This window comes from Lathamus discolor, chromosome 5 (assembly GCF_037157495.1).
Source record: "Lathamus discolor isolate bLatDis1 chromosome 5, bLatDis1.hap1, whole genome shotgun sequence".
Classification (NCBI taxonomy): Eukaryota; Metazoa; Chordata; class Aves; order Psittaciformes; family Psittacidae; genus Lathamus; species Lathamus discolor.
Genome location: NC_088888.1, coordinates 10586144 through 10596530, shown reverse-complemented (window position 1 = coordinate 10596530; position 10387 = coordinate 10586144). Strand labels below are relative to the sequence as shown.

Below are 10387 nucleotides of genomic sequence, written 5' to 3'. Positions count from 1 at the left end.
CACTGATGTAAACAGCTCAGAGACACAGGACCACCCTGGTGCTGCCTGCCTGCTCTCTAATCCTGCCCATGACCTAGCAAGCCCCAGTAAAGCTGGGCTGGGGTACTGTCACACTAGTGCCAATGCCACCCAAGGGGACGGGGGCTCTTGTAACCGGAATAAGCAGCCAGGCCGATGATATTACTCCTTTCAAAGGTTGATTTTAACTTTAGCTGTAGAAGATCTTGTTCTTTGGTGCAAAATGAACCAGGGGGGATCTCTAGTAACACTGAACCAAGCCCTCCTCTATCATATTGTACATCATTAAATACCTTGAATTTCTCCTTGGACAGAGCAGGCTTGGTATGCTTATAGCAGTGAAGGCTTCAGAAGTGGGACAAGAGACTAACAAGAAAAGTAAAAGGTTCTTTTTCTTTCCTATTAGAAAAGGAAATAATCACTAAAGCTGACTGGAAATTTATATTTCTATTCCATTAAAAAAAAAGAAAAGAAGACAATATTGCAAAAGACGCTTCAATTCTGATTCAGAATGAAGATTCAAAATATCAATTGGTATGGACTCAGTTTTACAAAGCAGTAAAATGATCCAGATCTATCAAAATACAGTTAAAGACAGAAGAATAAATCATAATGTTGTAACATTTGCTTTTTCTTTTTAATATTTTATCATATATTGTAGTGTTAAAGCACTATAAAGTAATAGCAGGCATTTAAGTTCCTCAATAGTAACACAGTTAAAAAACAACAAAACCCACCGAAACAAAACACAAAGTCAGAGTTTTCTCTATCGAAGTAAGCTCTTTGTTCAGATCTTCTCCTACCAGAAACCTTGGCCAAAATAGGAACATAAAATCCACACTGATGTTTCGATCTGGTGTCCCAAATCTGTCCAGTTCTTTTTAAGCTTGTTGATACAGTCATGTCCACACCACCCTATGGCAGCAAGGTACATTGATCTGCACTAAAGCTCAACTGCCACTTTTCTGCCTACTCAGCTTAGTGAGGTCCTTCATGTGTCTTTTGCTGCATGCACACTAGAAAATAGTCCAGAACCGCTGCAAACACAGAGACACCACTGCTCACTCCTTTCTCCAGTCATTGCTTATGTATGATACAAACCCGGTTCCAGCACTGATCCTTGGGGAATCTAGCTCCGTATCAACCACTAAATCCCACCCTTTGTCATGCTGCAACCATCACTCCACAAAATAATTCCTGTGATCCCATGACAGCTTAATTTCTTTAACGACCTTTGGTGTGGAACATTGCCAACAGCTTTTTGAGAATCCAAATACATTATGTGCACTGGATCTCTCCTTTATCCTCCGTCCTTTTAAGTCAGATAAATCATTTACAAACAATCCCATTTTTGTGAAAGTACACTTTGCAGTAAAGCCTGTTTTAACAGGGGACATCAGAATGGAAGTGTTGCCCTGTGTGGGGTGAAAGGTGGCAGAGCAGCTCAATATCTCACTGTGGTACTTCCCCGTCCAGTTGCCCTTTCCACTAAGGGCTTGAAAAGCTAGATTTTAGGCTTGTAAAGTGCAGCAGTGCATATAAAGATCTGAACTCCTTATTCTGTATACATCTGTCTCTGGTACTGGCACAAGTACAGGTTGGACTGCCTTTCCTACATCAGTCTCTTTTTATTGACCTCATCCCCAAACTTTCTGAAGAACATCACTGCGTTATGTGTACATGACAACAGAAATAATTGGGGCCAGTTAATGAAAGAAATACTTGCAGCTTCTCCATCAGTGAGGTAACCCCTGTCCCTCTGGAGCAACTGCCACCACAGTGTAAAGCACATTGTCTGGAGACTGCAGGGGAAATCTAGGTGAGATTTTTAGAGTCTTGTCTGATTCTGAGGCTTTGACTGAAGCCAAAAATGAGCAACAGCAGCACAAAAATCTCTGTTCTCCTGCCTGGAAGGTGTTGGGCAGTGCCACTGTAAGCAGTCTCTTCCTGAGTTTACAGAGCTTGGAGAGATGCTATTTTCAGCTGTGGTGTGTATACTTTCAGACACTGAACATCTCGCCAACAGTGTTGATTGCTTGACCAAACAGGGGTTTTTATGGGATGTCTTCTGTGCATAGAACTGAGCTTTAGTGATAGCTCCAGGCTTTGGCTTCCTTCTGTACCAGCCAGCAGAGCCCTGCATGGTGACAGACATAAAATTACATTCCATACATAGTTTGGGATTTAACAAAAGGAAGGCAGAAATGATAGGAAGAAAGAGCTCTGCCTAAATGAAGTTTCTGATTAAATGTGTGTTCCATAAGCACTCAGAAATCCACAGGTTTACTTAGAACACCTCACCCAGCGCTGGTGAGCTTCAGGAAGGTGTAATATACAGTAAGTAATCCAAATTTGGGATGAGGGAGGCTGAAGATAGCTTTCCTTTTGCAGAACTAACAGATGAACCATGCTTTGTGTTCTTTGGAAAAGTGGAACCAGGTTTCAAAAGGTCTCCATTTTACCCCAACACTCATCATCATCATCCCTTCAAGTATAAAACATCAATTGAAAGACAAGATCTGAACCTAGACCTGTTCATGCCCATTCTTAGCTCCCTTTGAAGATTTTTAGACCCAGGGAGTCCCTTCCATCATGGCCTGAGCCTTTTCCCCCACTGCCTTGGAGGGGACGAACACCCAAATTCAAAGCTCTAATAATTACTGCCCATGATGCACAGCATGAAAGCCCATGCAAGCATCATGGCTGATATGAAAGAGAGAGGATTTGCCTAGTCTTACTTCTTTCTCTCACTCTCTTTTTCTCTCAGCCAGGCAGGACTGCACAAGTAATACTGGGGACAAACAATGCCCAGCTTGGTGCTAGTGCCAGCTTGCCAGGTTTTGGTTGCCAAGCCACTATGATGGACCTGTCAGTGCAACTGCTCCAAGAGTCAGGAAGGCAACTCCTTGCCTTTAGGAAGATCAGGTCAGACTTTAAATAGGCAACTGCAGCTTTAGTTTGTAGTAGCGACTGCTTTTAATCTCCTTGCGGACCTTTATACCACCTTCAATAAAACTGTTGAATGAATATGCTCTCACCAGCTAAAAGCCAAAGAAGAGGAGTATATTTTAAAATGAAAGCCTTGTGTTTAAGTTTTACATACCAAATGCTTTCGGAGGTTTTTCTTGTTTTGCTCCTGCAGCATATCCTGAAAGGCCAGTTCTGCCTGGCTATTGTCTGATTTGCTCCGTGGCTCCCTGTATTTTCACTCAAGTCCTCAAACCACCACAGCTTTGAAGTGGATCCCTCGATACCTTTTCTTCTGCGCCTTCATTGTCAGTGCTGCATGAGCCCCATGGGGCTTTTGAAGTCAGATGCAACCTTTTATAAGAAGGGAAAACAAAGATTTTAACTTGTGAAATTGAGGAAACTCAGCTGCGCAAAACAGGAAAAAAAGAATAATAAAAGTGGATTATGAACAACCCTCCCTTCCACCAGGCTTGCCGCTGCTTCTCCCTAAGAGCAAATGCCCAGCTCCTGCTCCTAAGCCTAAGGCGCCAGGACAGAAAGCTGGTGTGGGGCATCACTTGCATATGGCGAGTTCTGGAACAGTGCTGCCAACATGGATACCCACTCATACTTAGTCACCTAAAATTCCATAGCAGGAGCCAGGGGGTGAAAGAACAGTCTGTATGGCCCAAGTTAAACTAGGTGGCCTTTGTATCTAGGGTGACAGGTTTTGCCTTTCCTGTTGTTGCCTCCCCAAAAGCCAGACCCCATAGCAGAGCTGGTAATAGTCATCCCACCATTATCACTGCAAGCTTTCTTCCTCCTCATAAGGATTAAGGGTAGAGAAAAGGAATCTCAGAAATGACAGCCAGTGCTCCATATCTTACTTATACCTCCACATCCAGAGCCAGAACAGAAGCTCCAGGGCTCTGACTTGAGCCAGAAAAAGTATCCTTACTCTCAGAAGGTCCCCTATGGCCCCCCTCTATAGGTACAGGTCACCAGAAGAGCCCCTTTAGTCTCAACTAAGCTTATAAAAATAAGAATTAACTTGCCAGAGATCAGGATAACAAGAAGCGCTGCCAATATGCTGTGAGCAGGCTGAGCATTTCTAGGTGTAATCAGTAGAGCAAAAGTTAACAAGCATGCTTTAAAAAGAATACGCTCCAATCTTCTTTTATCAGGCAATAGAACAAACTGTCCCCCATGAAATCACATACTGGTACCAGTTCAGGCAACGCAGGCAAATGACAACGAGACAGGAAGACAAACCTAAAGCTAAGGACAGCAGGAAACAAGAGATTCCTACCCATACTCACAACCCCACAGTACCTAAACAGAAGTCAAAGGCAGCCCAACAGTACTATTGCAATAAAGACATAAACACAGCAACAAAATACACAAATAGAAGTAAAAAGTAGCCCCTGACCTGAGCTTAAATACAGAGCTGGGGCCAATGGGGAAGGATGCGTGGCTGGGGAGGCTCCAGGTGAGGCCGTCGGGGTGATGGGGACCTGCTGGGCACCCTGAAACCCTCACTCAACTGCAGCTGAAACTGAGCAGCTCTGACATCTCCACTGCCATCTCCAGGGCTGCCCTCCCAGCCAGGCCCTTGCACACTACGGAGGGGGGGGCAGAAACGGCACCCCGAAGTGTCTTCTCAGCAGTGACACACAGGGAGGGCAAGTGGTGAGAAGCATCTGTGGGGTGCCAAGAGTTACTGCACACCATGGTCTTTGGCATCTGTGGCATCAAATCTGTGTGGGGCATTCACACAGACTATGAACTGGATGCTTACTATTTGATTTCCCTACTGCCCTTCGAACCAGTCCACAGCACCTGAAATCAGAGAGACCCGTTTAAAATAATACCTGTGGGAACAAGGGAGAAACATCTCCAGCTTCCCCAGATCCCCGACCCATCATCCCCGGCACACCAAGGGCAGTACCAGGCTGTCACCATTTGTGGCCAGCAGCATGGGTGGCCTTGTTTGGGGATCTCATTTGTTCTTGGATAATACCAGGACACAGAACCAACATGTGGAGCTCCAGGAAAGCACTGAGAGGGCACCCAGTGGGTATAAGGTGGCACTTTGTGCTCTCCTTTCTCCTCTGCGGCTTAACTGCTGTTCTCTGTCTCTTTTTAGATGAGAATTTAACAGGAAACAGGTTTTGGCCATGGTAACTTTCTGTAGCCCGTGACAGCAGCTGTAAGTGGAGACTGAGTTGGAGCCCGGCAGTTGCTTAGGGTTAGGAGGAAAATGGGCCTGGGGTGACTTTGCTGGTGTCTATGGGGCAGGGGCCATTTTCAGGGCAGAGACATGAGGGCAGCATTACGAGCACAGGAGCTCAGGCGAGCTCAGCAGCACAGGCTGGGATATAAGATGCAGTGTGAGTGCAGAATGGCAGAGGAGTTGGATCTGAGACACCCAAGACCTTGGCATTTCACTGGAGCACACCCAGCTGTGGTGTTGCACCACATTGCAGCCACAGGGCTGCAGGGAGGCTGCAGCAGAGGTGCAAAGTGAGTCCTGAACACCTCTAAGCTCATCTTTAAAGACCCTGCCTTACAAAAGCAGCCAAGATCCGGTCTGGGCAGGCAAGGGCCCAAATCCCACTGCAGGTGGATTTCCAGCAGCAACAGCTCTTGTGGTTCTGGAGGGTTTGGGTTAGGTCTGGTTGAGGGGAGGGTGAGGGTTAGTTTCCAGCAACAGCTGCTGGAAATCTGTCTGGAGCAGGTTTAGGGTGTGTGTTCATTCCTGCCTTCCTTTCCCACTCTGTGTCTCAAGATGCTTTACTGACTGACCGTGACTGGGAAGGGAATGACCACATACACGTTGCCGAGGCAGTGAAGAAGTGATGGTTTTGTAGAACCGGAGTTCAGAATTCCACAGAGCAAGGAATTCCTTCAAGCCCCCAGAGCTCGAGGAACAGTAGCAGACTGATCAGCGAACCTTCTGGATGAGAGGGAGGGCAACAGCTAACTTCAGAAGAAGGAGGGAGGCAGGTGTGATTGTGACAAGCCCAGCAAAACAGAGGGCACCTGTGCTCCTACGGGAACTTGGTTCATGATAATACTAAAAATCACCCCCTCAGATACGAGACCTTTCGCACAGGGACTCCTACTCACGGGAACACGCACCTTGCTCCCCGCGATTCCAGCCCGGAATGCTGCTCCCGCACCTCTTGTGTTCACTTCCTCCGCTAGGGGGCGGTACAACACCACCCCTCCTCGCCGTCGGCGCCGGCAGCGCTGGGGTGAGGGCAGCGCCGTCCGGGGCGGGCGCGGCGGCACAGACACTGCAGCCGCGCGTTGGGGGGGGGTCTGTGCTCGACGGGGGTCCCTGAGCCGCACACGGGGACACGACGCCCGGCCCTGTCCCACACGGTGGGCTTGGGGTCGGGGTGGAGCTGCGGCACGGGAGGAAATAAAACCAGCAGCTTTACACCGGGCAGCTGCTGCCGCTGGACATTCCCGCACACCGCCGGTGGCTTGGTCTCGCCTGGGTTTAACGACTCTGGGGGTCTTCTCCAGAGCAAAACGGCACGGCCGGGAAGCGGCGCAAGGTGGCGCCGCGGCCCTGCAGGCCGGAAAGCCGCCCTGAGGGGACTGGGGTCCGTGAGGTGGCCGCGCCCTTCGCTCCTCGCCCTGCCCGGGTGTTGGTGATGGCAAAGCCTTCGGACGCAGCAGACCAAATCCAGATAAGCAGAATTTACAGGGATGTGGTGCAGGTGCCTTTACTGTCAGCCACCACACATCTGGGGGTCGTTTCAGCGACAGGAGGGCCTCAGGTGCTCCAGTAGCCGGGCTCTGTACAAATAGCTATAAACAGAAGCAAATTGTTCTGCACAGGTTTTATGTCCGTCGCTGGGCAGAGGTGAATTTCAGCCCTGAAGAGCAGCCAGCCATTTCCTGTCCTCTCATCTTTGCAGTCTCCGGGGGTCAGGAGAATATGTGGTGGCTGAAGCTGAGCGGCTCCATGTTGTACTTAGCAAAGCATGTAAAATGCAGGGATCTGTGGCAATTCGTGCACTGCTTCTGCACAAAGAGCAGCATTGGACAGAGGAGTCAGAGGCAAGAACCACCATTTTCCCCGCTCTGAAGAAGAGGGTGGTGAGACTGACTGTGGCAGAACATAGAGGAAGGCGTTTCCACTGCAGCTGGTTATGGAGCCTGCCTGTGAGCATGGTCATCACCTGCAGGAGCAAGGAAAGGTACTGCCAAAGATGCCTTTAGCTGTGTGTCTGGCATATTTGATCAAATCTCAGACAGGTCCCTATTTAGCCTGATAGCCTAAAGTCCTAGCTAACAAAAACCAGTACATCTTTCTGGAGTTATTGACCTCTGATCTGAGTGTCTGCCCCTTTATTTTCACTCCTCTCTGCCTCAAGGCTAATCAGCAGAGCTTGCAAACCTATAACAAATTGGATCAAAATCAGCTTTATATACAAAGCCTAAAATAAAATATCTGTATATATCCCAGAAGCCTTCACAACCTCCTGGTTTATTAGTATCTCTAAAACAACTTTTCTTTCCTGACTCTAATTCCAGCCAGAAGCACTCAGATAATCCTCACAGGACTGTTATGTGTATTTCCAATTAGAGCAATTTATAAGCACTGGCTGTGAGGAGCTTTTTGTTCTTAAGGAAATTATTTCTTCATTAAGCGTAAAACAAGTCTTTTTTTATCCCTGCTTTATCTGAAAGCCCTTGTGGTCCCATCACATACGGTTTAAGTACTGAACTACATAGAAGACGATTAATCATCTTGTATCCCAACAAGCGGGCAAGACATGGCAGCTGGGCCAGCCACATAGGGAATAGGCTTTTCAGTGTTTGTTTTCAGGGACAAGTAAAAGTCAGACAGACAGACACTTACTTTCAAGCTACTTGCCTTTGCCAGAGGCAACCCACACAATCGTGAGCCCTTCTGGAGTCTGAGTCATGAAGAACTGCTGCAGATAAAATGAAGACAGTCAAGAGGAAAAAACCGAAACCCATTCATACCCAGTTAATGAGTAGAAGTTCCAAATTGCCTCTTGTTTTGCAGGCTCTGTACCTTAATTAGATGAATCACAGATCACTGAGGGTGGAAAATGCAGGCCACAGAGCTCATAAGGGTCCCCTTCATTCTTTTACATTAGCAGCATTATCTAACTCCCTGCTAGGGAAGAATGTCCCTCCATTTTCTTGGTCAACAGTTTCCTGGCATGAGGCATGAACTAGTATGGAAAATTAAGAGTAGGAATGATACATGATTGACTTGAGCTAGTAGCACAACCCCTCTATTCCTGTTCTCCCCAAGTCCAACTATTTACACTTTCTGTAAAGGCACTTATCAGCCCTCTTTATAGTCAAGGTCAGATCCATGACAGAGCAGCAATATGAGGGACGAACTTCAAAGTGATGACCCACTTGGTTGTGTTAGGAATTGACTCATAAGAAAGCCTTCTGATGTGGGAACAGAAAGACATGAGCCTTGGGTATTCCTGGAACTCTGGGAAGAAACCCCATGTTAGTGTAATAACTAAACTGCATTCTCTTCATCTTTCTCTAAGACAGATGAGGAAACAGTTCTTGAATGTTTAAGATTGATTTCTGTTGTCAATTTACAGTAACAGGTGTAGAGACATGGAAGAACTGGTAACAGAAAATGTGATTAGTACAGTCAGTAAACAGCTAAGCTACAAAAATGGAGGAGATCAACACATTGCGTAAGCCTGTGCCAATACTTAGCTTGAACAGCGTCAGTGGAAAATGTGTCATGTATTGGAACCACCAATAGAACCACCAGCCCCATGTGTTCCTCCCAGGGATGGCTGTGGAAAATGGCTAATGGCAATGGCGCTCATATTGGTGTGCTCAAGTGTGTAATTCAGTGTAGACATTGTATAGTTCAGTGAAGAGACAAAGAATACAGAATGAATATAAAACCTTATCATGACATGGTCAGTAACACCATTTATCATCTCCCTTTCTGTTACTGAGTGGGGTTTTTCTTAGCAGCACAAAGAAGAAGTGTATGGTTGTAGTTCCCTTAAGCGAGCCTTGTGTATTTTGCTTCTTATGGTTTTATCATGTATGTCTTAAAGGGAAATACATTTTGAAGAGGCATTTGAAGGAAGACGAGGTAATACGTGTCACTGTGCATAGCTCCTGAGACAATGACAGCTCTACTGGCAAATGAAGAATCACTGATCTGCTGGGTCAAAAACCCCACTCACTTATGTCAGCATGAGAGAAAGTAAGAGGATAGAGACACAAGTCATAGTTGGTGCTCAAAGTCAGCACTGTTGTCAGAGTGGAGGGGAGAACAGCAAAGTAAATGTCAGAAGCAGATGAGCGGGTTGATAATGGCACCGTGGAAAGCAGAGATGTGTGAAAAACAATGCAGTAGTGGGAAAATCAGGACAAGGAGGGAAAAGTAAGTATTAATGCTACTATCATTATGCATGGCATCAGGTTATCTAGAAGCTGTGCTCTGCATTGAGTGTAGTATCAGAGAGGCCACAATGTGGGGGATAATGTCAGTCAGAAGATAAGGTAAAAGTGGGGAAGAGCATGACCTGTCCCGGCTCTTAGAAACATTGCAGAAGAAGAATCACTGGGTTTTAGGTATAGACTAATGTGCAAAAGAGTATGGAGAGCAACCGGATCTGTCTGGCTACTTACCTGTTGGAAAAGGGGCATGACAGCATCTTAGTTATAAAAAATAAAAAGAACAAGAGGAGGCAGCCAAAGAGAAAGATGGGGATTTAATTTGCTTGGTGTTCAGTGAGCAAGAGACGTGGGGGTGGCAATATTGCCAAAGCAAAGCTGAGGTGAGGGAAATAGATTAGAAGTGGTGAGTCATATGTGTGAGCTCACAGTTGCACAGCTGATATTTGAAGCTTCAGGAAGAGTGAGTATCATATGATGCTCCGAGGGGCATTTCTTCCTGGGTTTTATAGTTTAGATCCTTTCAGAAAACACAGTTCAACAAGCGTTAGTCAACAGAAACCTGCAAGAGCACATCAGAAGCAAAGAAGAGAAAGGGAGAGCGGTGGCAGGAATATTCCTTGGGTAGAGGAATTTGAGAGAAAATCCCTTTCAGATTTAGACCTCACTGACAACCTCACCTCTCAGGGGAGCCTTTTGTGAGTAAAGGTTTAGGATGTGTGTTGGCTGCTATAAAGTCTCTTCTGTAGCCAGTCCAGGCAGTATCTAACGGGATGATACATAACACATGAACCATGGAGGCACAAGTCATATTTCTGTCTGCAATTGCACTCATTAAAATCCGTTTGTTTAAACAGCTTATCATTGTTTGCTTTCCAGCAATACCACTGAAGTCTCTTGTGGTATCCAAATGCAATTTTCTCTTATTCAGGCTTTTGTGAAAAGGGAACCACTTTGTGATTCCTTGATTTTTACGTACCTG

At 46.3% G+C, this 10387-nt stretch overlaps 1 long non-coding RNA gene across 1 annotated transcript; it reads right to left on the bottom strand.

Moving 5' to 3' along the window:
- Positions 1-650: 650 nt before the first annotated feature.
- Positions 651-4368, bottom strand: LOC136016009 (uncharacterized). The gene is made up of 3 exons (XR_010613458.1): positions 4300-4368; positions 3122-3339; positions 651-2155 (listed from the first exon to the last, which is right to left on the bottom strand). It is a non-coding gene; the product is annotated as an uncharacterized LOC136016009 (long non-coding RNA).
- Between the last annotated feature and the right edge of the window lie 6019 nt (positions 4369-10387).